Source organism: Platichthys flesus, chromosome 19 (genome assembly GCF_949316205.1).
Source record: "Platichthys flesus chromosome 19, fPlaFle2.1, whole genome shotgun sequence".
NCBI lineage: Eukaryota > Metazoa > Chordata > Actinopteri > Pleuronectiformes > Pleuronectidae > Platichthys > Platichthys flesus.
This window is the reverse complement of record NC_084963.1, coordinates 21,325,438-21,332,688: the sequence shown is the minus strand read 5'-3', so window position 1 is coordinate 21,332,688 and position 7,251 is coordinate 21,325,438. Positions and strand designations below refer to the sequence as shown.

At 47.7% G+C, this 7,251-nt stretch overlaps 1 long non-coding RNA gene across 1 annotated transcript; it reads right to left on the bottom strand.

Annotated features, from left to right (window-relative positions):
- Positions 1-5,426: 5,426 nt before the first annotated feature.
- On the bottom strand, positions 5,427-6,527 carry LOC133975614 (uncharacterized). The gene is made up of 3 exons (XR_009924768.1): positions 6,372-6,527; positions 6,210-6,257; positions 5,427-6,100 (listed from the first exon to the last, which is right to left on the bottom strand). It is a non-coding gene; the product is annotated as an uncharacterized LOC133975614 (long non-coding RNA).
- Between the last annotated feature and the right edge of the window lie 724 nt (positions 6,528-7,251).

Here is a 7,251-nt window from a genome sequence, read left to right as displayed (position 1 = left end):
GGGCGTTGAAGTCACCCAGCAGAAGTACGGAGTCCCCTACTGGAGCCCCATACAGGACTCCATTCAGGGTCTCCAAGAAGGCCGAGTACTCTGAACTGCTGTTTGGTGCATACGCACAAACAACAGTCAGAGTTTTCCCCCCTACAACCCTTAGGCGCAGGGAGGCGACCCTCTCGTCTACCGGGGTAAACTCCAACACCGCGGCGCTCAGCCGGGGATTTATGAGTATCCCCACACCCGCCCGGCGCCTCACGCCCTTGGCAACTCCGGAGAAGAATAAAGTCCAACCCTTATCCAGGAGTACGGTACCAGAGCTGAGACTGTGAGTGGAGGTAAGCCCCACCAGATCTAACTGATAGCGCTCCACCTCCCTCACAAGCTCCGGTTCCTTTCCCCACAGCGAGGTGACGTTCCACGTCCCCAGAGCCAGCTTCTGCCGCCCGGGTCTGGTCCGTCGAGACCCCTGACCTTCGCTGCCACCCATGTGGCTGCGCACCCGACCCCAACGGGTCTTCCCACAGGTGGTGGGCCCATGAGATGAAGAGAGGGGGGGTGCCACGTAGTTTGTTCGGGCTATGCCCGACCGGGCTCCGTGGCAAACCCGGCCACCAGACGCTCGCCATTGAGCCCTCCGTCTGGGCCTAGCTCCAGACGGGGGCCCCGGGCTTCCTCCGGGCTGGGTCCCATCTCCTCTTTTATCGATATTCATTGAGGGTTTTTGAACCATTCTTAGTCTGGCCCCTCACCTGAGACCACTCTGCCATGAGAGACCCTACCAGGAGCACAAGGCTCCAGACAACACAGCCCTCAGGTTCACAGGGACACACAAACCTCTCCACCACGATAAGGTGACGGTTCAAGGAGAGGTGAGGATGTTCTCTGCTTTTATATCTCGGTGGAAGATGCCCTTTGCTTTCAAATCGATGGCAGCATCCAGCAGCTGCTTCATGATGATCTAAGAAAGACATAAAGAGTCATTAACTTCAATTAGAGTGGTGAAGAAGGGACTCTGGGTGGGACTGAAAAACACATTCTATGTTGGAGCTGCTCTGGATCTTTCAGCTAGAGCACTCTTCACATGAACTCGTAGGGGTTCAAATATCCATCTACTCCTAAACACTTTGAGGACTAAGCTGAGGTCCAAAGGCCACTCTTATTTATTGGACAAGCATTTGTAAAAAAGGCCTGACACTAGGTCTTTTGAATGGCTGTTGTGTAGCTTTTAATCATAGTATGTGATCTGCTGATGTGGTATGCCCCAAAATATTTTATTTATTACTTTAATAGTTATTTTAATTCATGTAATAACTTTAATAGTCATTTTAATTTAAGGTTATTCCTTAGGACCTTGGCGCTGCGTGAGTGGCAGCCTGTTACTGTAGCTCTCACTTTTCGAACCTCTTTTTAGTGTGTAAATAGTGTTTTTAGTGTATTTTTCTTGTTGTTTTTATACCACATTGACACTTTAAGCAAATGCGCAGCTATGGATGTTCACATTTTAACATTCGTAGTTTGCTCCTTGCTGTTTTCGGCACTTTTTGGTGTGGCTGTGGGGAACCCATTCAACCACGGCTCCATTGTTTACACCCGTGACCAGCTGTTTGGCCTGCGCCACACACCCCTTCTCTGCGCGGAGCGGCCGGAGATCCTCGAGGAGTTACGGAGGAGGAGAAGAGGATGCAGAGCGGGAGTGAAGCGCAGGGAGCGGAAAAGACGGTTTAAACCATGTTTACCGTCTGTCATCATGGGGAATGTAAGATCTCTACCTAACAAGATGGAAGAGTTGACGGCGCTGACCCGACTGCAGAGGGAATACAGGGAATGCAGCCTCATGTGCTTCACAGAGACGTGGCTGACTGAACTTTCTCCGGACTCACACGTAAATCTGGACGGCTTCCAACTCGTACGAGCGGACCGAAAAGCAACGGAGTGCGGTAAGAAGAAAGGAGGGGGGATCGCTGTGTTGGTTAACGATAGATGGTGCCACCCAGGACACATCAGCGTGAAGGAGATACTCTGCACCAGAGATTTGGAGCTGTTAGCGGTCAGCATGCGGCCATACTATCTCCCGAGGGAGTTTTCACATGTTATTGTTGTGACTGTGTACATCCCACCCTCGGCGGTCGCTGCTGTAGCTTCAGATCGGATCCACACAGTCATCTCGCATCTTCAAAGCCAGCACCCCCAAGACCTCCTCCTCATCTCCGGTGACTTCAACCATGCCCCTCTGTCCTCTACTTTTCCCACCTTCACCCAGTACGTGAACTGCCACACTAGAGAAAATAAAACTTTGGACCTACTGTATGCAAACATCAAGGATGCATACACCTCATCCCCCCTCCCCCCGCTTGGTCGCTCGGATCACAACCTCGTTCACCTCGTCACGGACTACACCCCTGTGGTGAATAAACAACGACCTGTGAAGAGGCTTGTTAAGGAGTGGTCTGAGGAGACCAGTGCTAGGCTCAGAGACTGCTTCGAGACTACAGACTGGGATGCATTCTGCAGCCCCCACGGCACTGATATTGACAGCATGACCCACTGTATCACAGATTATATTAACTTCTGCGAGGAGAACACTGTGCCCTCCAAGCTGGTACGGTGTTTTCCCAACAACAAACCCTGGGTGACCCCCGAGATAAAGACCCTGCTGAACGAGAAGAAGAGGGTCTTCAGTTCGGGGGACAAAGAGGAGCTGCGCAGACTCCAGAAGGAACTCCGGCTGATGATTAGGAAGGGGAAGGACAGCTACAGGAAGAAACTGGAGAAGCGGCTGGAGCAGAACAACGCCAGGGACGACTGGAGAGGGCTGCAGACCATCGCAGGCCACGGAAAAGGTGTGGGAAGACAACAACCCAGCGGGGACAAGGACTGGGCAGATGAACTGAATCTGTTCTTCAATAGATTTGATCACCCCCCCCCCCTGCCCCCTCTTCACACCTATCCTGGGCAGCCCCCCCTCCCCCTCCCCTCCTCAGCCTGCCACCTTCGACACCTGTCCCCCACCAGCCCACCCCCACCCCATCTCCAGATCATCATTCCCCCTTGAGACTCTCACCACTCCTCACCCCTACACCCCCACCCCAGTCATCCTCCACCCCCCTCTCTATAACTGATGATCAGGTGAGAAGCCAACTCAAGAAGATCAAGGCAAGGAAGGCCCCGGGCCCGGATGGTATCAGCCCAAGACTGCTCAAGGACTGTGCTGACCAGCACTGTGGTGTGATCAGGCTTTTGTTCAATCTAAGCCTGAGCCTGGAGAAAGTCCCAGCCCTGTGGAAGACCTCCTGTGTGGTCCCGGTGCCGAAGACGCCGCGCCCCAAGGAGCCAAACCACTTCAGGCCAGTTGCCTTGACTTCTCACTTGATGAAGACTATGGAGAGGATTATCCTGAGACACCTACGACTACTGGTGGGCACACAGCTGGACCCCCTGCAGTTTGCTTACCAGCCTGGGATTGGGGTGGAGGACTCAGTTACCTACCTGCTGCATAGATCCCTGCTACACCTGAAGGACAGCAGAAACACTGTGAGGGTCATGTTTTTTGACTTCTCAAGTCCATTCAACTCCATCCAGCCTTCACTGCTTAAAGTGAAGATGGAGAACGTGGGAGTGGACCAACACCTGGCTGCATGGACAATGGACTATCTCACCAAGAGACCACAGTATGTGAGGCTCCATCACTGTGTGTCTGACGTGGTGCTCTGCAGCACAGGTGCCCCTCAGGGTACGGTGCTCTCCCCTTTCCTCTTCACCCTCTACACCTCCGACTTCACCCACAACACCACACACTGCCACATCCAGACGTTCTCTGATGACACAGCCATCGTTGGATGTGTTCCTGAGGGAAATGACCTGGAGTACAGGGCGGTCATCACAGACTTCGTCAGCTGGAGTGAGCTGAACCAGCTTCAGCTGAACACCAGCAAGACGAAGGAGATGATCGTGAACTTCCGGAAAAAAGCATCCAACTTAACACCAGTGAACATCCAGGGATTGGACATAGAGGTGGTGAAGAACTACAAATTCCTGGGTGTTCACCTCAACAACAAACTGGACTGGTCGGACAACACACATGCCCTCTATAAGAAGGGCCAGAGCCGCCTTCATCTGCTGAGGAGGCTGAGGTCTTTCGGAGTGTGCAGGGCTCTCCTCAGGACTTTTTATGACTCTGTGGTGGCCTCAGCCATCTTCTACGCTGTGGTCTGCTGGAGGGGGGGTAGCACGGACAGAGACAGGAGCAGGCTCAACAGACTGATAAGAAGAGCGAGCTCTGTCCTGTGCTGTCCTCTGGACTCCACTGAGGAAGTGGGGGACAGAAGGATGTTAGCCAAGCTGGCGTCCATCATGGGCAACACCTCTCACCCCCTGCATGACATTGTGGGGTCCCAGAGCAGCTCCTTCAGCAGCAGACTGTTACACCCACGGTGTAAGAAGGAGAGGTTCCGCAGGTCCTTCATCCCGGCTGCAGTCAGGCTCTACAACACCAACACCACCTGATAATGTTGTAGTCCCTGTCTTTTATCTTTTTCTCAACTAAACCTCTCACATCATAATATTCAACACTTAACATCTATATTTATATCATGGTCACTTAAAATGGTTACATTGCAATATTCATATTTCCTGTATGCTATCTTGTAGTATTATATATATTATGGTCACTTACTTTCTAATTATTTTTAATTATTTTCTGTATCATGGTCACTACTGTTTCATATTTTCTATTTTCATTACAATAACACTTAACATCATTCCACTTTATCCCCAGCACCTGCTTATTGTACAGTGTCTGTTTTTGCAGGTTGTTTGTTTCATACTCTTATTATGTGTAGTTTTAGAAGTGTACATATTGTGATCTCTTTCTTTTTTTTTTACAGTGCTTCGACACTGTTACTTTAATTCTGATTATTCTATTACTGCTGTAACAAGTGAATTTCCCCATTGTGTGGATAAATAAAGAAATCTGATCTAATCTAATAATATCAGTATTGAGATCAGTGAATGACCGCAGCACCCAGGTGGAACATTTGGCACGGGAGCAGTTGCACCCTGTACTGTCTCTTTGGGGGTAACATCCGCCCACATGCCAGATGCTGTCTGGATAAGGAAATGAATGCTTCGTGTCATTTTTGCTGCTGCATTCGTCCTGTTTTCTACAGATTAACTTTGCTGCTGTGGTCCCAATCTGTGGACCCTTAACACTGAAAATGACAAAAAGGTATTTGTGCTGAAAAAGTTTTATCTTTTTTCAGTCAATGATATATTCATTAATTACAACTCAAGTTCCCTCTTTAAGGTGAAGGTTTCTAGAGAGTGAATCCCAAATAATTTAATAGACATATTTAAAATGTTAGTTCAGTCAGACAACTCACGTTCGATCATGTAATATATTTATTACAACAGATTTAGTGTTTGGCGTCTAGGCTCCAACTTAATCACTCCCCCATATGATTACACAGGAATGATGGGAGTGATGACCAAATACTTGAAACCCCCCGTTGGAGCCTACAGGTGGATGCTGGGGTGATGGAGGAGCTGAAGCAACAGGTAGCAATACTGCAGCAGCAGTGCGATCAAGAGGGGTTGACTGGTAATGTCTCTCTGGTTAAATAGACCACCTGATACGGTGGGTGTGTATTATAGATGGCTGTGGAGATTGAGGTATGTCACATGATGTATGTCACATGATGTATGTCACATGATGTATGTCACATGATTGGCGCAGCGCAGCTCGAGTTGCCTGCCAGAAATCGCAGGCGTCGCCATATTTGTGATTGGACCCAAATTAAATATGGGTGTGATAGCAGCCAAACACTCTCCACTGAAAGGGATGATATTTAAAATGACGACCTTTTCAGTTGTAGTCTGAGAAACAGCTCACACAAAGAATAAAACAACAGTACCTTTGCAACAGCCTCGGCCATCGGACCACAGTTCTCCTTTATGAAGCACAGCAGTTCCATAGACCTCTCCATGACCAGTATAAACACTTGGTCCAGATCGTACCAGTCCATTAACCCACAGTCATTGGTTCGCCTGCAGCTTTCTGCATGAGCAGCACCTCCTTGGGAATACTGTGTGGCCTCCCATTTAACATCTAAAGGAAAAATATGTGTGTGTATATCATCAACAGCAAGGAAACAACAAAAGCATAAAAGTCACACAATTAATTTCAACAGTTGGTGCTGAGACAACAGATCACTCACCACTCTTTGAGGCGGAACAGACGATTAGGGGATGTGTTTTATCGCCACCTACATGACAGATCATGAGCACTTTGGTTAGTTCCAGGGATGAAGTCAGAGCACATATGTGTGATGTGAGAATATTATATTAAATAATTTTATCACATCAGATTATGTACTTACTAGTAAATCATCAGACCTCCTATGGCCGGCATAAACTGAGCCAAAGCTTCCTTTACCAAGTATTTCAAGCTCCAGGTACTTGACCTCATAGTCAACTGCACCAATGAACACAGACAAAGACACATGGTTTAATATAGTTTGGGGGAAAAAAAAGAAGCATCACTACCTCTAACTTAAAAAAATTTTTTTTTCCAGGAGTGACAGTTTGATATATTAACTCATCATCCACCTTTTCATATTTCTAAGGCTTTCAACCACCACATTTCAACATATGTAGTCTTTTCAGATGTCGTGGAAATAGCTCAGTGGCGAGAAATCCTCATATAGCTTCACGAAGTAAAATCCATCCACTTGACAGGGAGCTGAAAGATAAGTATTTGTTTGAGCTCCAATGAACACAGACACAGACACATGGTTTAATATAGATGTGAAAAAAAGATGGCATCACTATCTCTAACTTAATATTTAGTTTTTTTTCTTCAAGAACTGACATTTTAATATATTAACTCACCATCAGGCAACAGGATAAACAGCAACAGACCCATGTGCTCTCTGTCAGGAGGAATCTCTCTCAGTGTGGACTGATTGGGCCATGACTTGAAAACGTGGTAGAATGATGGATTTAATCTTCAAGCATGAACTCATTAGTGTTTCAACTTTGACCAGCACAGTGTGTTACTCAACCCTTGTATGGTGTTCAGGTCTGTGGGACCCGTTTTCAATGTTTACTAAAAGAAAAAATGATGCAATAAATATTTTTTTCAACCTGAGACTCATTTGCCTTGGTTCATTTTCTGTGATGAACATATACAATGACATATTTTCAGTGACTGTTCACTGTACATCCCCCCTTCACATTTATATTACATATGTGGTGTGC